This window comes from Zalophus californianus, chromosome 5 (assembly GCF_009762305.2).
Source record: "Zalophus californianus isolate mZalCal1 chromosome 5, mZalCal1.pri.v2, whole genome shotgun sequence".
Classification (NCBI taxonomy): domain Eukaryota; kingdom Metazoa; phylum Chordata; class Mammalia; order Carnivora; family Otariidae; genus Zalophus; species Zalophus californianus.
Genome location: NC_045599.1, coordinates 145,044,562 through 145,067,698, shown reverse-complemented (window position 1 = coordinate 145,067,698; position 23,137 = coordinate 145,044,562). Strand labels below are relative to the sequence as shown.

The window sequence follows — 23,137 nt, the reverse complement described above, 5'->3', positions numbered from 1 at the left end:
GAAAGTGTACAGACATACAGCCAACTCACTCAGGCATCTGACAAAGGGTAAAAGATGAGGTTAAGTGACTTGTGTGGTACTTCCAATGCAAAATTTCTATAAGATTTTTCCATGAGTTGTGCTTGTGCTCTCTCTCATTATTATATGTCTTTTGTATAACTAACTTGAATTATAGAATAAGATTTATAGTAATAATTCTATTTAGAATAGAAATGTTTGGGCCAATATTTATCCTTTCTCACTCAATGCTTTTGTGGAAATTTAAATAGCTAAATATTCATACCAGTGGAATAATTCTATATGAGCTCATCACCATACACCATCAGTATTTTAACTGACCTATTGTTAGTATTTTACGTCATTGGCTTATCCTTTCTTCCTGAAACAAATTTGTCTTACGGTTTCAATACACCCCTCTCCTGCCTTCCTTCCCACCTCTCTGGTTGCCCTTATTCTCTATGGAGAATACTCTCTTAAGCTACTATTCTCATTGGGATTTGTAAAGATTTCTACTTTCTTAGACTTTCTCTAAATAATCTCATCAATCCCCACAGCTTCAATAACCAATAATGGTATATATACAAATGGCCACTGACATCCACTCTGGAAAACACAGAGGTTCATGTCCAAAACCAACATCAAAGACAACCTGTAAGGCTATTCTCACTCTGTTGTTTTCCTATCTCAGTCAGTAGTACTATCATTTAGACACCATATGTCTTTTTAATTCTCATTCTCTCATGAATGTTTAGCGGAGTTTTTTAAAGACTATTCATCATATGGTTAACATCATTGCTCTGATGGGCAATAAAATGGTAGTCTGTGTAAAAAAAAAAATAATACTATCATTTACCCAAGTTACCTAATTCCCAAATGTATTTATAATTCTGCACTTTGTCCTCTCCAGACATATACAATAAGTCATTAAATACCACTGTGATACTGTAATTTATAATAAGAAATATATATTTGTTTTTCAACCCCATTTCTGTCACAGAGCTCCTAAAACTCTTGACATTACCTAAGTGGTAAGAATGACATGGTGTCTTTTGTTATGTTAATGAAATTTCGACTTTTGAACCAAGCCAAAAGATGAGAGTTGGTTGCCAGGAGAATCAACAATGTAATTGGAGGGTTGGAACTTTCAGTCCCATACCGTGGGGCCTCCAGAAAGGGAAGAGGAGTTGGAGATTGAGTTTAATCATCAATGGTCAATGACTTGATCAATTGTGCCTAGGTAATGAAGTCTACATAAAAATCACAAATGATGGGGTTCAAAGAGCTTCCAGGTTGATGAACATGTGGAAATTTGGGGAGAGTGATGCACTCAAAAGAACATGGAAGCTCTGAGCCCTTTCCCCATACCTTGCCCTCTGCTGGTCATTAGTCATATCTTTTTATAATTAACCAGTAATCTAGTAAGTAAAATGCTTCTCTGAGTTCTGTGAGCAGCTGTAGGAAAATAACTGAACCCAATCTATAGCTGGTCAGTTGGTTAGAAGCACAGCTGACAACTCAGTGTGTGTGTCTGAAGTGCATGTGGCTGGGGGAGAAGGGGCAATCTTGCAGGACTGAGTCCTTAACTTGTGGGATTTGATGCTATCTCCAGGTAGAGAGTGTCGGAATTGTAGGACACCCAGGTGGTAGCAGATAACTGCTTGGTGTGGGAGGAAAACCCACATTGGAATTGAGAGTAGAGTTGTAACCACCAATTCTACCTCTCCAATCCATACATTATCTCCACTGTCACTACTCCAATTCTAACTACCAGTATCTCTTGTCTGGAGACCTGAACTCATTTTCCTAATTAGAGTGTCTGTCCCTGTTCATACCTGCTTTCAGTTCGTTCTCCATAATATAGGCCAAAAGTCATCCTTAAAAAAATTAATACATGTGATTCTGTTATTCATGTACTTAAGAGTCTTTCAGTGACTCCTTATTTCCTAAGAATAAAAATTAATAGTTCTTAACATTTAACCTTTCAATGGGTCAACATTCTATAACACTAAAGGAAACATTTATTGCCACGAGCATCATGGTATCTCCATTAAGTCTTGATATTAATATGAGGAATTGAATGTGTTGAGATAATCTGATTGGTGGTCTCTATTCATATTTTTTTGTTTACACAAATACAGACTTTTGCAAGTTAAAACAATATTATTAATTTGAAATTACAGACATAACCTAAATTAACAAAAACTGAATCCTCTCACCACATTTTCTTCCAAACTTTACTAGTGTTTAATTACAATTAAACAATTTGTATGCTAATTACCACCTACTTGCTTACATGTTCAAAGATATTATTCCTTTTGCTTGGCCACCAAGAAAAGACTGTAGTACTTTACCGAGCAAGAAAGAACACTCTGATTTTGAGAAAAGCTTCAGGAGATACTTGCTTTCTATTGGCTTAGCTCCCAAAGTTTTCTTGCCAATCTATAAAATTTACATGAAAAAAAACCCTCAATTATAAAATTGGCATTTTCATATACTGTTATAACATTTGCATAGTAGAATAATCAATTTTGCCATGATTTACCATCTTCCTAACAAAAAATTCTCTAGTGAATTTTACTGGTAGCTCTTTGACCTGAGAGCCTATCAGTATTTCAGGACTAGGAGATGTCTAAGTCTCTTCAGTGGCCCCAACATTCCAGGGAGTTCTCTCATTATATCCCTAGAAACACAAACTGGCCCCAAATAGTCTGATGACACTGCTGCTTAATATCTCTTCAGTACTATGATATCAGATTTCTGTGGTACATAAATAAAATGCAAAAGGAATACTGGCTTCTCACTAACAGCGACCATAGATGGGGATTGAGCCATCAATACTATTTGCCTGCCAGCAAACCACAAGTCTCAATTATTTTGGAGTTACTATTTTTATGATGTTAAATTCTAAAGCAAAAACAGTGCTACCTTTTTCATCCAAATCTCTAATACCTCCCACAGAGTAGGTGCCAAATAAGTATTTATGGAATGAATGAATAAAGTAACAGTAGGACAGCTGATATATATAGGCAAAGCATTCTGCAAGATGCTGGATGACAAAGACAGGAAAGACATGGATACAAAATTAGTTCAGGTATGGATCCGGTGACGGTTAACTTTATGTGTCAGACTGACTGGACTAAGGGATGCCCAGATCACTGGTAAATATTATTTCTCAGGATGTCTATAAAGGTGTTTCTGGAGGAGTTTGGCATTTGAATCTTAGGAGACTAAGAAGATCACGCTTACCAATGCTGTGGGCATCATGCAATTAATTGATAGCTTGAATAGAAAAAAGGTGGAGGAAGGGCAAATTTTTTCTCTTTGTAGGAGCTAGGACACCCATCTTCTCTTGCCCCCACACACTGGAGCTCCTGGTTGTCTAGACATTTGGACTTGGACCAGAACTTTACACCATGGACTCCCCTCATTCTCAGGTCTTTGAGTTTGGACTGCAACTACACCATCGGCTTTCGTGGACCTCCAACTTTGCAGACGGCAGATTGGAGGACTTCTGAGCTCCTATAATCACTGCATTCTGACCTCATAATAAGTCTCTTTCTACATAGTTCTATATATCCTATTGCTTCTGTTTCTCTGGAGAACCCTAATAGAGACCTTGTTGATAGCTTTAAGTCTAACAAAAGAGTTGAAATCTGTGCATACAGAATACAAAGTAAAATGCTAAATTGTGATGAGATGGATATGAATGAATTTCAAAGGCAACACCTGGTTAGGGAAGATGGGAGAGGGTGGGGAGAAGGAATTCAAGGATAATGGTACATGCATAAGGTGGCACCTGAGGGGGACAATGAGACATTACTATTTGACCACGTGAAAGGGCAGAGGTAAAGCATTACAAATGGAAGAAATAGCATGATTTAAAGCACAGAATTAGACAAACATTGACTGTGTGTGTAAGTGTTTCAGGGAGTAATTAGAGTGCAGTCTGACTGGAATGTAGGACCAGATAGAATACCAGGCAAATTACATTGGAAGTTTTGACTTCTGTAACAGGTTAATATTCAACAATGATCCTGATTTTCCTCATTCATTAAATGTGATGCACCACTTCATCTCTTTCCATACGAAACCCTCTGAAATGTTATTAAACTCTTTTGATAAGAAAATAATTGATACTATTTAACTGTTTTTGACATCTGAAGGTCGTTAGTGTTAACATGGATCCTATACGACATTACAAGGATATTGCCCTGCTAGGATGTTAGTTTGCCTGTCCCTAAATGTCCCTGACTATTGCAGAGCGTTTTTCATAATTAGGTGGACACAGTAAAGTCCTCTGGCACTGTGGACACACACAGCTATTGGCTCCTACAACCAAAGAAATAGTCTCATTTCTCTTTTGCTTCATTTATATTGTTGACATTTCTTCTGGTGATTTTTTTGTGTGTGTGTACCTTTCAGACCTCCTGTTCCTCATTCCCTCCAGAGTGGTTTTTAATTGCTAATGCCACATCTACCACTGATTGAGGGGCTTGAGGTTACCAGAGGGCTGACATCAGGTAAGAGGGAGTTATTATTATAATTGTACTACCATATAATAGCATAATGGTCTTACTCTTTGTATAGTAACAGTTGTATTGTTACTCTGTTTTATCTTCAAATGGCCCAGTGAAGAATATAGGATATGAAATATAATCCTTTTGTGTAAAGAGGAGGGAACTAGCCATCAGAGAGGTTAAGTGAATAATTCAAGATTACTCAGCTAGTGCTAAAACAGAGATAACAACACAGTGACAAGTAGCCCAGTGGTCTTCCCTATTCTTGGTAAGTTACATAATATGCATCTGTATGTCAACTCTTTTGTTTCACATTTCTTCACTGCTTAGGTAGTGACATACTCAAAACATGAACATTCTTATATTAACTTGTTGCAATCCAAATGGCACACAACAGGATCTGATTCTACTCATTTCTTACAATACTATGCATTCAGTTAAAAAGATAACCTCTTTACTAAAGTGGCTTCATGACTTAAACATTTCAGTGCGGTCCATTCCCAGATCAACTTCAAAAGACTGAATTTAAATCTATCTTCAAGCTGTGAAAATTTAGTTTCTTTTCCTTTTATTTTTTTCTTTCCTTTTTGAAATTTCTCTGCTGGGAATAAATTAAGTTCAGTCTAACAAGGAAGCTATCCATATTTGCATCCTGATAATCAAGCCAGAACTTGTAGGAACATAGCACTGATGAATGTACCACTGTTGAGATAGTTTATATACACTGGAGCAAAATGAACTGTGACCAATAAATCCCTTCCATGGTCATCATCCTTCCACATCTCCCCAACATGGGGAAGTGTCTTAATGGATGTGCATTATCAAGTTTGCAGGCTTATTTTCAGTCATAAAGAACAGTGTACCAGATGCTCCTGGTACACTGAATTTGTCACACTGTAGACAAGCTAATATCATTATGTGAGACCACAGGGGAAAAAATAAAAGATTCACATTTAATCCATATTAACTACCAGGAGACCCATCAAGGCAGTTGGGCTAGCTCATGATATAGCAGCTTCTAGCAAATTAGCAGCCCATAACAACTTAGTTATAATGAGCTGCAAGATCTTATACCATAAGCTCAACTCCATTAAAGTGAATTCAAGTACATGAATTCATGTACAGAGTATAACCTTAACATCTGTCTGTGCTTAGCCAATATTTTGTTTATGTCTTTTTAGGAACAGCCAAATTATCCCTGTGTCCCCTGAAACTGGGGACTGTAATTTCCATCAGCCGCAGTTTTTACCTGATAGAGAGGGCAGAGCTAACGAATACCAGCCTCCCTGGCTGCAGAGCCAGGCAGCAAGCTGCTATGACTCCAGCAGCTGTTTCGTACATATTAGGCCAATTTTCGCCCACTTTTCCCTTGTTATTCAAGTGGGAAAAGCAAGAGTCCAGTCAGAAATTAAATCGTCAACAAGACATGTGTATTTAATAAATACTGTAGAACTTGTATTTAGTTAAGAAAAATTAACTCTATCTTACTTAAAGGAAGCATGGAGAACCTTCCTATTTTGAGAAACTTAGGCCATTGTTTTCCTAGAAAAGCAATGTCTTCCTTCTCTTCCCACAGTACAGTGAATACCCTTTAGGGACCTAGGAAATACTACTAACAATATTAATAATATCAGTATTTTAATGACTGTTATTTCTGTTCTACAGATGAGGAAAAAGAATAGATTGCCTGTAGTTAGCTGGTTGCTAAGTTAAGGGAACAGACATTCAAAACTATTGTTAGGTAATGTCCATTAAGTTTTATGTACAGGATAAATACATACTTAAATGAATAATCTAACTTCTCTACTCTTGTTCGGTCTTAATTATGTACTTATTTACAAATTACATTGAATTTCCATTAGCATAACCTAAGATTACATTAGCTTTCGTAATTTTGTCAAATAGTTTCCGTATTTGAAATTTAAATTCAACTAAACCTTTAGTGCTTTTGTCCTAAACTGCTGCAAAACCTGACTCCCATACATGATAGATCTCTGTGTTTGATACCTTTGAGCCCACAGACAAGGGTAGACATGTCTCCCAAATTTTCAACTTTTTGTTTTATCTCATATTTTTTCAGGATTTTAGACTTTTTTTGAAATCTCATTCTGTACCAAATGTATGCATATTTTATTAGCCTCGAAAACCTGAAAATTCTATAAGCTTGCTCTGAAGATATTAGCCCAGCCCAATTCTTTGATTATAGTTTTGAAAAGAAAGTACATAGCTCAGTGCTTTTCCACCAGTGAATCCAAAGGGATATATAAGCACATGCCTGGAACATGTCATTGGCATACAAAGATCAACATGAGCCTCGGATTGTCTTCTAGTACCTAGATGCAGTGCACTGTGATGTCAACATTGTCTTATTGGCCCCCTATCTGCAAGAATGCCTGGAGGTAATTATTTGCTCATTTACAAATTGGGAACAATTATTCGTGACTGCATGATCGTCTTTATCAGTGACCTCAAATCTGGTTATAATCAAGATGTGGGGGGGGTCCTACAAGGTCAGACGGCTGAGCTAGGAGCAAATGTTCCTATTTCTCATATCTCAGCTTTTGAATTTGAATGATTTGGTTAACTTCCTGACACTGCTGAGCTGTGCAGCTCAGCCATGGCAACACTTCTCTGAAGTGGGGTGCACAAGGCAATTCCCCAGGGTAGGGGAACCCTAGTACAGGTGTGAACTTATATTTTAAATTATTGTTCTCACCTTTCTCACCTCTATGAGATTTTTATCATATTTTCTAACAGATAAATTCTGGTACAGTTGTACATTTATATCACGTACAAATAAAAGGACACATAATGGATGTTCTTGCTCAAAAGTCTAACTGATTAGAGGAGTGAAATTAGCAAAGGCTGGAGACCCCTGGGTGAGAGACACACACAGGCTAGGACAGGGACCCAGATGAGAGCCCACCTTAGCTAATCTCTGCTCCCCAGATAAAAGTTGTACTCTTACCTTGGCACTAGGAAGCCCCTATAGGACAGATAATAAAATCCTATTCATTTGGAAGGGATCAGAGAGTTGAAGCCTTTAATTTTGCAGGTAGGAAACTCAGGTGCAGGGGGATTAATAAGTAGAGGCAGCAACTTTATAGCCCTTCAGGGACCCACCAGGGAAAGGAAAGAAAATGAAATAAAATTAATACCAGAGTTGGAGCTGATTCCACTCTATTGCTCTTTCTCAAAATATATGCCAATAAAGAAATAAACAACCAAAAGCCAAAAGCAACAAGAGAAAAAGAAAAGAAAAAGAAAGAGTTGGGGGTGGCAGTCACCCAACACCACCTTTGGCAGTGCACTCAGGCTGACCGGCTATCGATGACCCCACCACGCACTGCGCAGCAGCACTGGGCTTGGATTTTTCTGCCCGTAGGCTGCATGGTTCAGGGTGACACAGTCACCTCCTCACTCGAAACCCCTTTAGAATTCTGCCTTCAAAAGCCGGGAACTTCCACATTGTTCTAAGATGAATAACGCATTACCAAAAATAACTAAACACTTACAGCCCAGGAATACCCACTCATCATCTCGAGCCAGAGAAATGGTGTTCCACAGATGGAAGAGGAAGTTACCATACAAAGTTACACTTCGCCAATGACATCCCATCACACCTGTGCCACAGTGATGAGGGTCACTCTTCTTTTTTTTTTTTTAAAGATTTTATTTATTTATTTGAGAGAGGGAACGAGATAGAGAGAGCATGAGAAGGGGTAGGGCCAGAGGGAGAAGCAGACTCCCCGCTGAGCAGGGAGCCCGATGCGGGACTCGATCCCAGGACCCTGAGATCAGACCTGAGCCGAAGGCAGTCGCTTAACCAACTGAGCCACCCAGGTGCCCCGAGGGTCACTCTTCTGATGGAGAGAAAGTTATGCACAAATTATGCCCACGTTTTCTTAGAATCCTACAAGTGGAGTGCACTGGGGCCGGCATATAAAACTCAGCCAGGCCCGTATTTTTTCCCACTGCCCCACAGCTAAGAAGCCTCTTTCACACCTGGTTAAATACACTTAAGAATTCTGTCTCCACTGAAAGCACATATTCTCAAAGTCACCTCAAAACATCAACATCCCCTGTAGAGAAAGATGGTAAGAAAGTTGTTGGCCTGGCTTCCTTTTAAAAATGAGAGTAAAGAGAAAGGTCTCACGGAGCACTGCCCAGGATAAACTTGTTGGGTCTCATGGGATGGGCAGAACCTCTGGGTCACCATAAGGGACTCTACTCCTACACTGTAGTTCTTTTGAAAGGAGGAGGAGTGAGAGTAATAACAGTCATTGATTTATCCTCTGGCCCCGACTAGAATGGCAGCCCCATGAAGGCAGTGGATTTGCAGCTCCTTACTCCTAGACTTGAGGACAGGGACTGGCAAGTAGGGGAAGCTCAGGCAATAGTGCTGTATTAATAACTATGTTATGCCATTTAATTTAAAACATCCTTAGCAGATGCTCTGGAAATATCAGCATCCACAGACTTACTGCATGGAGCCACAAGGTTGCACAATCAACTGAGCCACATAATAGCTGCAAATGAGAGCCGTGAGGGGAGAAGGAAGAAGGGGACTGAGGAATCACCAGATCAGGCTAAGAGTCCTTTCCCCTCCATCTGCCTGCCCCTGTCATGTGCATGCACAAATACAGCATGGCAGAGAGTAGGCCTGGAATAATACAAGACTGAGATCAACCAGATACCACTGACCCTTCCAATCTCTTATCATTTTGAACCCACATGAGTTTCCACTGTGGCAGATGGGACTCCCCCAATCTCTATCCTAACCCCCAGTTCTGGGCAGAGAATGCTTGGCTCTACCTTGAACTTGTCTTCACAGCCCCCTCACTCACAACCAGTTTGCATCTGTAAGATCAGACAGGGGGTTCTCAAATGCCCCTGGGTCCAGCAGTCTCCTAGGGGCCCTCTTAGAATTGCAGATGTGCAACCCAGCCTCTGAGACTGTGAGTCAGGAAGCTGCATTTATAACATGTGCTCAAGCTGATTCTGATAGAGGTACTCCTAGCACTCCATTACCAATCCCTGAGCTCCAGGTCCTGCAGGATTCTAAATAGGAACATGCTGATTAGCAGGTCCATCTGTTTACAGTAAAAGGGAGAACAGCTTGGAGCACCTGGCTAGAGGTGAATAGTAAAGAAAAACAAGGAGAGATACGCAATTAAAACAGGCAAAAATCTACAGAGGTTCTCCAGAATCTAAGTGAGATGGTTAAACTGAACAGTGCCACTGGACTAAGGCTAAAGGGGACGGAGCTGCAGTGTTAAGCAGATATAGGTTCAAAATCTGCACAGCTTTTTTTCTGTGATCTCAGACATACCGCATAATGAAATAATTACTCCACTTAATGTTTCACACCTGTAGTCCAGGGACAATATCGAACATACAGGGCCTTTGTGAGAATTTAATGAGATGTCGTAAGCAAATACTAGCTGTGCTCAGTAAGCGCATCAGTGATTATTTCAGAACAGTAACAAATAAAAGGTCCAGGTTAAAAATTTTTATTTTCTTATTTTTTTAAAGATTTATTTATTTGAGGGAGAGAGAGCATGAGTGAGGGGACGGGCAGAGGAAGAGGGAGAGAATCCTCAAGCAGACTTTCCACTGAGTGCGGAGCCCGACGTGGGCTTGATCTCAGGGCTCTGAGATCATGACCTGAACCAAAACTAAGACTCAGACACTCAACCAACTGAGGCCCCCAGGTGCCCTAGGTTTATAAATTTTTATTTTCATTTTTTAAAATAGTTATTTATGGGGCGCCTGGGTGGCTCAGTTGGTTAAGCAACTGCCTTCAGCTCAGGTCATGATCCTGGAGTCCCGGGATCGAGTCCCGCATCGGGCTCCCTGCTCAGCGGGGAGTCTGCTTCTCCCTCTGACCCTCTTCCCTCTCATGCTCTCTGTCTCTCATTCTCTCTCTCAAATAAATAAATAAAATCTTTAAAAAAAAATAAAATAGTTATTTATTTGAGAGAGAGAGCTCATGAGCAGGGGGAGGGAGGAGAGAGAATCTCAAACAGACTCCCCGCTGAGCATGGAGCCCCATGTAGGGCTCAATCTCATGACCCTGAGATCACGACCTAAGCTGAAATCAAAGGTTGGATGTTTAACTGACTGAGCTACCCAGGTGCCCCAGGTTTATACGTTTTTAAATGAAAGAATTCAATGTTCCTATTTAATATCATATACCTAGAGATTAGGTAAGTCCCTAAAAGGGAAATGTATGACATTTGGCCAATATTTGCGCACTGCATTTGCCAAATATATGCCAGAATATGCCAGAGTCCACAAACTAATGTCCGGTTCAAAGCAGCACGAGCGCCAACAACCAAATGGCCCAACAACCTATGGGCCTATGTATGTAGACACAGCCCCACAGCTCACTCAAAGTGTCCTTCTATAAATCTCCGTCATCTTTACCTCCATATTTATGGTTTCTACTTTCTGGCAGAAGTGCTGACTGATAATGTGGGTGCAGTTAGGCCTCAACCTTAACACCGACATTTGATTGCCCTTCCATTTCAACGCTGAATATAGTATCTCTCACAGAAACTCTATTAATGCTGATGAAAATTACCAGAAGTTGGTTCAGAAGAGCATGAGGACATTAAATGAACTGAAGCAGCTGAAATTCACAAAGAAGGGATGTGTGAATAATGTCGAAGCCATGCAACAAATAATCCTATTTGGAATTACTCTCATTGGAGGACTATGGAACCAAATGTTACATCCTACATGCAACCAGCAGCTGAGGCCTAAGGAAACAGAAAGGTTCTAACGATCTATTTACCTCATACAGAAACAAGGAGACAGTTGACCAATGCTTGTAATTAGTTTTTCTTCTTTAAAAATGAGCCAGTACTATTGGAAGCCATAGACTAACTCAACACTTTTATTCCTGGAGGAAGTAACTCTCACATTTTTAAAAAAGTACTTAAAAACTCTCACATTTTTAAAAAAAAATATTAAAAAGGCACCTGGATGGCTCAGTTGGTTAAGCGACTGCCTTCGGCTCAGGTCATGATCCTGGAGTCCGGGGATCGAGTCCGACATCGGGCTCTCTGCTCAGCAGGGAGTCTGCTTCTCCCTCCTGACCCTCTTCCCTCTTGTGCTCTCTATCTCTCATTCTCTCTCTCTCTCAAATAAATAAATAAAATCTTATAAAAAAAGTATAAAAAAGTACTAATTACTATGTAATTAGCTGCACTGTAGTGTTTATTAAATTCTTAGAGCTTGCAAAGTTTATTTTTAAAACCACAAGTGCTAAGTTTAATTAAACTTGTCAAAGGTAGGGACAACTTGATGGGATAGAGGCAGATGATTGGATGCAAAAATGGCAAACCTATACTCACTTGTTGTGATGCTTTCCAGATGAGCCAGCGTTAGTTACAGCCACCATACGAGATACCACCATGGACATAATATCGATTGGTAATTCTTAGGATCCTGAAAATGTATTCTGTTTTTTGAGTAAAACTTTATTTAACAGAACTGCTGACTGAATATGATCACATAGATAATCCAGGCCGCTGGATCTTTTTTCTCATGTTGATGAACATTACAAACACAAAGAAATATATGATATAGTATTTTAGAGATTGTGTATAATTCTTTGTGTGTTCCTTATAAAAATACTTTGGAGAATATGCAGATAAATCACAGAACCTTAGAGACAGCTGGAGTACTATAGTAGTAGCCACAATGTGTTTATAGTGGAAGCAACAAATGGCTACTAAAGCTGAAGGTACTGGTCAAGTTTCCACTGCTAGAGGGCGGGAAGATGGGAGAACACCCTGGGCTTTCTCACTACGAATCCACCTGATGCCACTGACCATGCATTAGAAGGGAAATTCTCAACCCCTATTCTGTGATATTTGGCTGAGTGTTGGTACATAAGCAATTATGAATCCACCATCTGTATTTGACCACTTTCTTTCACACTTATACTAGAATAATGGGTTGCCAGTGATAAATTCGAATATTTTCTACTTTATTTTTACAGTCAGCAAAAACAACAACAAAGTAGAACACTGTATATTTGGCATCGGGAAAACTATATTTAGTTTTTCATTTTTTCATTCTAAAAGTAAGGCAAGCATGGGTCTAGGGGCTGGGAATGCATCAATAGAAATAAAATAGACAAAAATCCCTGCCCTCCTAGAGTTTACATTCTGATGGAGAAAATGGACATTGAACAAGATGGACCAGTGGATTACTTAGAGCATCGCCTGTGATAAAGGCATTGGAGAAAAATAATGCAGGAAAAGATGGGGAGGCCATTTAAGCATGGTTATTAAGACCGGATTCATTGACAAGGTGACCTCTGCTGGAGGGACACAAGGGGGGAGGGACTGTGTGTGTATCTGGGCTGGATTTGGGCTGGGGGGCTGCTGCACTGTTTTCAGCAGAGAAAAATGCCAAATGCAAAGGCCACGCCCTGGGAGCATTTTCTACAAAAAGCAAAGCATCTTCTATGCTGGAGCAAAGTGGACGAGAGGGAAGACTTAGGAAGTGTGGGAGAGACAGGAGTGGTAGGGGGCACTTCACCAAGGGGCTTCAGCGACTGCATGGCCTTTGACTTTGACTCTACATAGAGTAGTGACATGATGGCATTTCTGTTTTCAAAGGAATTCTCTGGCTACTATTTAGAAATTATCCTTACAGTCATTCTTTAACAGTTATATCATGCAAGTCACTTAACCTTTCTTCATCTCAGGTTGGGGGATGAATTACCATATTTTAAGGCACTGTATAAAGTACAGTGCTGTGGCATGCTCTCCTTGACCATGACTCCATTAAAGCAGGTGTTTTACTGCATTACAGTTAGGAGTTCTCACATCTACATCCCCACCAGATTTTTTAGTTCATGGAGACTCCAGGGAATACCTCTTTCCATTCTGGTACATGGCATACAATATTTAGTACAAAGGAGGGTCTCAACAAGGATTTGCTGAATATAAGGTACAGCAAGACAGAAGAATTACAAAAGAGCTCTAAATCAGAATTCACATGTTAATAAGCTTCCTGTAGAAACACAAACACAAAGCCTTGTTCCTCAACCACTTGAACTGGAAATTTTGGTCAAATGTATTAGCTGTAATTTTGTAACCTATCAATATAATCCTGAGTTGGGCCCATCCTGGAATTGTCCGAGAATGTGTATATATATATATTTTTTCACAATTAAAACTATTCTTTTCTTACATCATGTGCATAAAACTTATGAGTAAAATAGTCCAGGAAAGCTTTTGCAACTTGGCCTTTGAATAGCCTCAAAACATGTATTTCTTTTAAATCACATTTCGTTTGATTTCTGCTTATATGCTTTAGGATGGCCTCTGAAGGACCCAATTTAGTATGTTGTCAGATGCATTCACATCACATAAATACTTGGATTAAAAAACAAATTTAAAAATAGTTTAAATTTTCTTCCAATATGAAATATTTATATTCATTTATATGAAATGAAATATTTATATTCGTTTATATTCAGCAATGTGAGGTAATGGGCAATCACACCATGGAGTTAGTTAACTTGTTATTTGTTTAAAACTATTTGGGTCACATGCATATACTGTGCCCTATAGTTTAAAGACTTAATGTCTCTTGAATCCATGACATCGATGTTCCACAAAGTGTGAGAGCCTAGACACAGTATTGCCCAAGTGAAGCTTCAAGGTCAATTACCTTTACATTTAGGCAGTGTCATTAAATAATGATCAAGGCATGGAAAACACTTTCAAAGGTCAAAATTTTCTTTAGTAGCTATTCTCAATGGATACCCTTCAGGTTTGCATCCATCACTTAAAAATGAAAAGATTCCTTAGCTTTAATATGATCAAAATACACTTTTAACTTTAATTAATTGAAATGAAATATTTATTAAGAGGCACCCCCAGAGTATATTCAAGTCTTTGTTAGCTTCTCTAAAATAAATCATACCCATGCGAGTCAATTAAAATATTAAAACACATGTCATAACATGCTCCTGATAAAAATAAGTAATTTCTTTATGTCAACTTGGTCACTTGGTCATTATTTGCCCTCCGCATTTGAGTTACAAATTCATTCAAATTTCAAATAGTATTAATCAAGTAGAAATTCCATCTTGTGATTGTCACAATTAAGTTGGAAATCATTCTGTTGCTCTTACCATCCGACTGAAAACACTAAAGATAAAAACCTAAAGACTTTCTGAGTCCTCATTCCATTTTTACTTTACTCACAATTCTACAGTGTACGCCTAGCTCATAAATATATAGCAATCTAACATACAATTCCCACAGACTGTCACCTGTTAAATTCCCCAGCTTTCTGAAATCCATTTGTTTCTTTCACCTGTTGAGTACACAAATTCTAGTGGCAGAAGAGTGAAATCTATGAAGTCATTGTAAATTTTGGTCAGTGATTCTCTCAGTGAGTTATGTGAATAAAAGCAATCTGGAAATACTTGTATGGTAAAGGTTTTCTATAATTACGGGATTTGTGCATCCCATTTAAACCATTTAGAATGATCAAAACATGCAATTATTGTATTCCAGTTCTTATAATATAAAGCTCATCACTGAGAACCAAATACTCTGTTAAGACAGGGAATGCAATGCAACAAGTTACACTGTCCAATACACTGAATTTTTAGTTACTTTACATAATGACACTGGCTGGGTGATTTTTATGCCTTTACTCTCAATGACTAATTTTTTCTGAGTGAGGTTCTCCATTTAATTGTGTGCCAAAGGGGGAAAAATAAAGCGGCCCAAGTCAACTTTTATTTACTTAATTCTCAATTATAAACAGGTAATTTCATGAAATCTAAAGGATGTATCTATGACACACCAGGTTTTACTAAAAACAATTATTAAGCAGTTATAACGGTTAGCTGATAGAAAACAGCACATGGATCTTTACAATTGCATTCTGTTGAATTCGATAATTTGGCTTTTACGATTTCAACATTAATACACTGAATAAACTGACTGGCAAGCGTGAGGCCAGAAATAAATTCCACCCGTGTTTTCCACACATAACTCTCAACCTGCAGTTTTAAAACGCTAGCGAAAAATCATCACACAAACAACATCAAGAATGAAAGCATTTAAAAAAAAACACGTTCCGTTTTCATTTTTTTTTTTTTTCTCTTTTACCTTGGGAAACAAATGGTCCTCAAATACTTCAAAACTGTAGTCCAGGCCAACAAGTGGACTAGTCACAAAGATGAGGGGTTACTTTTCCCTCCTTCCTGGGAAGTCGTGCTGGGGTTCCAGGCGCTCCCCCACCTGCTCCTCCCTCCCAGAACCAGGGCTAAAAGGAACCCCAGAGGAGCTCAAAAATCATGAAGGAAGTAGAAGACTGGTCTCGAAAAAGTCAGGATGCCGAATTATCATAGTTTAATTTCTTCTTTCACTCACAAACTGTTGAAGAGAAAGCCAAGCAAGACGCATCAGAGAGACACCACAAGCCTAGTGGTAGCCGTCTTAAAAGAGAAAAGAATTGAGTTCAGCCAGGCACAAAGGTCTCCATGGCAACGGTGAATTTAGACCCCCATCGGCATTATTTATGCAACATTTCATCACAAAAGGACCCTCCCACTAGCCTGCCTAGCAAATTCTAGTTTTCTGATCTTCCGTTCCTTTGCCCTAAATCTGTATCTGGATCCTTAGCTATCTGCGTACCTCAACATTAAAGAAAAAAAAAGAAAAACCCACAGAATCATAAAATGAGTCTCAGACTGAATCTAGACTTTGTTTCCTTGGTGAATTCAAAGGCAAGACATAGATTCGAGATTGCTTAGAGTTCAGACTCAAAGCTGGTCTAGTTTTTATTTCAAAAGGGACAGTTTGAAAAACATAAGCTTATTCAAATTATTTTATTTTTGAAAGGAGATTGCAATTCATAAGAAGTATAAAATATGGCAAACTCTAGCAAACCCAAAGGTTTACAGAAAAGAGAACTTGTCCAGATGCTGACTTTAAAGCTAAATTTTATATGCTAATATCCACCCCGACCCACTCCCAGCCATTACACTACCTCAAAAAACTCCTTTGAGTCTTTCCCTTGATTCTACTTTAGCCACAATTTCCATGTATTTTAAAAGCCATTTTTATCAGCTGTGTGTCCAATGGACCCTCAGTCCACATTTTATAATTAGATGATCTAGGGCAAGTTATTTAAAACAGAGATAGCACCCCGATGTAATGAGGTACTGTATTAACAAGATGTTATCTTATTGAAGTCCTTTCTTCAATTTTAAACAATATACAACTATAATTGTTAGGATAATAGTTGATGATGCTGAAAGGAAACGCTGGGAGTCCTTGTTTGAAAAGGACTGTCCTTGGTGTTAGCTCAAATAAGAACTAAACAAGGTGACTTTTAAAAACTAGGTTTTGATTATTTTTAAAACAGAATAAGCTTCTTATTAAAAATTCAAACAGTATAAAGGGTAGTTCTTATCCCATACCCTCCCCACACCAATCTCATTTAATATAGTTGTATGTCTAGACCTAAATCATGCACCTTGATCTAAGTCTTGATTGACTCAATGTTGTCTTTAAGACAGTTTGCAAGGATGGCTCAAGGATGCCTGTATTTTCTGTCAGTGCATATTTGATAAGATTTTCTGTTACCTGCAGCATAGGCAAATATCCATACCTCCTGGGGGCATTGTTCTCCCAAAATTGGGTGCTCCTGGTGCCTCCAGAAGCACTGTTGAACTTCATTTTCCATAAGGACGCACCCTGACTAGCACAACTCATGGCTCTACGTGGACGGTTATACAATTTTTGTTAATAAATCATTCAGATACCTTCTGACACTGAAAACTGAGGAAGAGAATTAAAAAGCAGGTTAACATTACTCTCTTTTAAGAAAAGAGTTCTCCGGGCAAGAACAACCACCCACACGTTAGTTCCCAGTTTTCTCTCTTCCATATCCATCACCTTCTTTTTTGTTGCTTTTGTTGTCTTTTTTTCCCCCCTCCTCTGTTTTATTTCCTCATACCAGTCCTGTTTATTTCTGCAATATTGATGCTTCTTCATGACTTTAATGTGGTTTCATTTAGGCAATGGCTTTACTTCTTACAATTTTTCCATCAGTGTTGTCTACTCTTATTATTCCTTTCTTGACTTCTTTGTCTTATCATTTCTTTGATTTCATTTATTTTCATGATTCTAACTTTATTCAAGCTATAAAAAATATTATGGCTAATGTTCTCTTATATTACTTGGGGGTAATTTAATTTTCCTGGAGTTACATTTTCTCTGCATTTTATATATTACTGTTATGTTACTTTCTCCTCTTTCTGATTTCTTTGTTTTCTACTTTTTTGTGATAGTGTCAATCCACTGTCTTATATTTAAACCCTTCAGTTTATTATTTCCTTGGGAATTCCGGCAACAGCACCGTGGCTTGGCTTTTGCTTAATTACAGATTGAGGAGGAGTGGGGTGTGGAGTATGAGTGAAGCAAAGGTTAAAGATGCTGTGCTTAAAAAAAAAAAAAAAAAAAAAAAAAGATGCCGTGCTTGTCACATCTCCCATTTCAACATGATTCTCTCTTGTTGGAGTTTATCCTCCACAGGGCTTCCTGTGTCTCTGTGTCCCCTCATGTCTTCAGAGCTCAGTGTTCCAGGGAAGGTCTGAGTCATGGCCGTCATTTCTTCCCTCCTCTTCTTCCCTCCCACTCTTCCATATTTCCATCCTTCCTTCTTCTTTTTTAAATTTTATTTATTTTTAAAGATTTTATTTATTTGTCGGAGAGAGAGAGAGAGAGAGAGAGCGCAAGCAGGGGGATAGCAGCAGGCAGAGGGAGAAGCAGGCTCTCCGCTGAGCAAGGATCCCGGGGACCCTGGGATCATGACCTGAGCCGAAGGCAGATGCTTAACCAACTGAGCTACCCAGGCGCACCCTTCTTTTTTTTTTAATGAAATTTATACAATGTATGATATCTGAAAAGTGATAGCTACATTCTCTGTCCCTTCTTTTTTTTTCTAATTTCTCTGTCCCTTCTTTATATGAGTTTGTGACCAATTCTGTTCCCACTATTATTGTAATTGGAACTATATTACTAATTTATTGCATTTCTGGTTGATTTTACTGTTTCCAGAAAAGAAATAGAATAAACTGAACCTTGTGGAATACCCATAATAAATAGTTTAAAGTAAATCCTAAGAAGGCCTAAATATGTGTCTTTCACAAAATTCAACAGTATTCATAATTTAAAAAGCAATCTTTGCAAACTAGGTATAGAGAGGAATCCCTTCAAACTGATAATGAAAAAAAAACCTACCTAAAAATTACAATCAGAGTTAAATATTGAAAACTTCTTAGAGATGTTATTCACTGCTGTCATCAACTTTTATTTAACATTGCACTGGAGGTCTTCAGCAATAAAGTAAAAATAAAAAGCCAATGTACAAAAACATCAATTTTCTTTCTGGTATCAGCAATAAAGAAATTAAAACAACAATAACATTTACAAATAACATAGAAAAACATCCAATACCTAGGAATAAATCCATGTGAGGGTTATATAAGACCTCCTCACTAAACACTACATGACACTATTGAAATTAAAGCAGACCCAAATGATGGTATTACAGAAATATACCATGCTATGGTTGGCAGATTTAATATTGTAAAGATTTCAACCCCCTTGGATTAATTAATAATCCAAGGTTTAGTAGTATTCTAATCCAAACCTGGGCATGCTGGTTTTTTCTGGGCTGGGAGGGGCTGAGATAATGGATAGTAGATTCTAAAATTTACATGAAAACACAAAGGGCCAAGAAGAGCAAGTGGTTTTGAAGGAACGAAACAAATCTAGAGACTGAACCTACAGATACGAGGGCACATTACAGAGCCGTAGTAGTTAAGACCATAGGGCATCCATATAAGAAGAATCCAGTAGAACGTAGTAGAACAGGAGAGAATGATGACACCAAGTCACACTTATATCTAATTTATGAGAACTGTGGAACTGCCACACAGTGGGAAGATGGTGCTTTCACCAGGGTATCTATCTGGTGAAAAATGCACATTGACTCCATCTCAAAAAATATACAAAAATCAATGCCATATGCAGCATCAGTCTAGATGTGAAAGACTAAACAGTAAAGCTTTGACAGTAAAATATGGAACACATGCATGGCCTTAAAGGAACCAAGGCTTTCTTAAGCAGGATGAAAAAGTGCTAACTGTAAGAGGAATTAAAAAGGCATAAATTGGGCCATCGTGAAACTGGGAAACCCTGCTTATCAAGACACCATCGAGAAAGGGAAGGGGCGCTAGTAGGAAAAAATATTCTCATTCTTTATGTGTGTCTGTGTATATATCTATATCACCAACAAAAATCCAAAATGCAGCATATGATAGGCAACCCAATATTAACAAGGTCAAAATATGTAAACAAGCACTTCACAGAAGGGGCTATCCCACACAGGCAATAAACAAATGAAAAGATGACTGGCTTTATTACTCATAAGGGATATGCAAATTTGAGATCTCCGTGGAATGCCAATACACACTTATTAGAATGGTTAAAGTAAAAAAGAGAGGAGACAAAATGCCAAATACTGACAAATATCAGGTGTTATCAGAACTTTCACAGACTGTGAGTGGAACTGTAAGACGGTAAAACTAATTTGATGTTTTTCAATCTCTTCTACTGCTCTTCATGTGCATCCGCTATGTCTCAGAAATTCTACTTCTAGGTATACACTCAACAGAAAGGTGCACATAACTACACCAGAGACATCTGCTATGATGCTCATACCAGCAATATTCGTATCAGCCCCAAACGGACACTACTGACATGCCCCAGAACAAGAATAAATATAGTATGGTATCTGTGCACAATGAGATACTACTCGGCAAAAAACACAAACAAACCAATAAGCAAACACAGTGTACAGCTGAGTCTTACATTCATGATCTTGAGCAAGTTGTACTTCATGATGCATGCACTTTTCTGAATGTATATTATTCTTAAAAAATAAAGTCCTAAATTATTTTCAATCCTAGATATTCAGGCATGAATGAAACAGGAACATTATTTACCTACTAATGTTCTTGAGTTTCTAAAAAAAAAAAAAAAATACCATTTTGACCTCAGAGGTTTCCAGCAATATTCTTACCAATTTCTTTTAAGTGAAAATAAAAACTTTGTGCGTCTTACAAAATAAAAGTAGAACTAAAGAATGAAGAAGGAATCACTGATGCGGCATCATCAGTTTTAAAATAATTCACTATGTTGTGCCCTTCTACACAAACGATCTAATTTCTTGGGCCAAAAAGAAAGAAACTGCATTAAAATACCCCAAGAATTTTAATGTTCTGGCCACTTTTGCCCACTAACACTGACAGCAAGATAAAAGAATAAGTAGCACTAACTAATACAGGAAAGTTTAACATTATAAACAAGTGACAGATTTTGTAGTGATTTCCAAGTAAGTGTAATATGAATAGTTTTATACTTTTAATAAAACTATCTTTAGAAGAGTTTTTTTTTTTAAGACTTGACTATTTCCTGAAATTTTGGCTTTTTATTTTCTCAGAATCAGCATTCCAGTACAAAACTCTGTAATTCCATTTATTACCCCTCCAGACTCTTAAGGTGTAAAATTACAAATGACTGACAGCCAAATTACTGAGTCTGCCTTTCAAGGGGCATGGTGAGGCTTTAGCACAAAGATTCTTCTGCATTTAAATAGTTGCAAGGAGTAATATTTTTAGGGCCAGCTCAGCTTTTTTTCATTTGTAGTCCGCAGTTATCTCTGCAGTCCATGGCCAGAATGGATTGCAGGATGCGTTAGGGGAAAGAAAAGACAGAGGAAGTAAGTCAAACAAACAATGCTGGACTTTTGCCTAGGGCCCTGGTAGTGACGGCTACTTGGATAAAATTGAAACCCCATGCAGCCTGCTGCTTCTGGCTACCTGGTGTCAGACACACTCCAAAGTAGGACACTGGGTACTGGAGGCTGGAAATGCATGACATCACACAGTAGCTCATGATGGAGAATCAGTGTAAATTTGAACTCTGTGACTAGGAATGTAGGCTATATATACTAAATCTGCTTAATAAAATATATTGGGTGATTATTTGCCCTACTGGCATATAACCTGCTTATTTGGGACCTTTTACACTGGACGAATCACATGCCTTCCTTCACTCTCTGCCTTAAGTTAGAGCTCATGCAATGAGGGATTAAGAAGACCAGAGGGTTTTCAGGGGCAGCGCTCTACCCTGGCATGAAATTAATTTCACTATATTCAAAGCACTCTTGGTTTCTCAAATAGGATGCGCAGTTGACCATCCGGTAAAGGTTCAGCAAGCTCCTTGGCATTCCTAATGCTGTCCAACTATCAATCCATTAAAGTCATGTGAATTTATATTTTTGGCATAAACAAAGCTTGGAGACAGGAATCCCCAGCTACCGACTGCAAAACTGCAATGACTCCAGGAGAATGAATTTAGAACACAATTTTTTAATACATTAATTAATTAGAGGTAGAAACACATCTGTTCTATAGAATACTCCTAAAATGCCACAATGTACCAGTTTTACTATGAATATATGCACTTTCCAAGTAATATTAATAATAACAAACACAGAATTCTCATTTTTAAATGCAGAGTTCCCATTTTTAAAGGGGTCTCTCGCTTCCACTGACACACACACACACACACACACACACACACACACACACACACCTTGGCAGAATGTAACATTTTAAATTACAAAGAAGAGTTTCTTTATGGCAGAATGGACAACATCTATCATGTTTTACTCTTTACCATATCTCAAGCACATATTTAAGACATCCTCTTCTAAGAAATAACTCAATTTATCTGACTACTAAGAGTATTGTATCTTAATCTCTCAGTATTAAGAGTAACATTTGTTAGATTTTTTGCATAATTAGCTTCTGTCTTTATTCGATATTCTCCAACATTTATGTAAAATGGTGATCATGAATAATACTCTGTCAAAACAGAGTGGGCCCTGTTTCTTGGGCCGACTTGGATATTACGTCATTGCCCCAGGCTGAGGTGCCTAAGGAATACCAACAAGAAAACGCACATGACTAAGCATTTTAAGTTCTTCCCACAATGTGTTTGGCTAAGACATTACCCAATGAGAATACTTTAAAAGTATTTCTTTGCCAAAAAAAAAAAAAATACTAAGGTTCAAAGAAATCGGAGGGGTACATTTAAAACAAATGAGTAAATTCTTGAAACTATACATTTCAATATATCAAATCAGAATTATGTAAATATTTTGGTATAATTATTCCCTGTAGGACATATTCTCCCTGGGTATTAGCACACTTTCTTACATGTAGCCTGGAACATTCTGGGTTCTCTAACTTAAGATTTAACGTGTATCTTGCTTGGAAAGTTAAGGTACAAAGATGAGTGAGTGGTGCCCTGTCTTGGAGACGGGGATTACACAGGGACAAACAGGCTCAACACAATGAGTGTTGCTATAATTCTAGGATGCTAGTGTCCTCATTGTGCTTTTCGTTTGCTTGTCAGCATTTTTTGTTGTTTTGTTTTGTTTTAACTGAGAGCAGCATTTAAAATATTTGCTCAGCGATCTTTCATGAATTATAG

The 23,137-nt window shown here is 38.2% G+C and overlaps 1 protein-coding gene across 4 annotated transcripts in view; it reads right to left on the bottom strand.

The window, feature by feature from the left end:
• CTNND2 (catenin delta 2) overlaps nt 1-23,137 on the bottom strand; it is a 904,171-nt gene that overhangs the window by 581,136 nt on the left and 299,898 nt on the right. The window contains exon 1 of one of the 4 annotated variants that reach the window (XM_027605521.1): nt 15,671-15,986. The exons of the other annotated variants lie outside the window; for them this stretch is intronic. The gene's annotated coding sequence lies outside the window, so the exon portion shown is untranslated. Of the gene's footprint in view, nt 1-15,670; nt 15,987-23,137 lie in introns of those variants that run through there. 4 annotated transcript variants of the gene reach the window in all.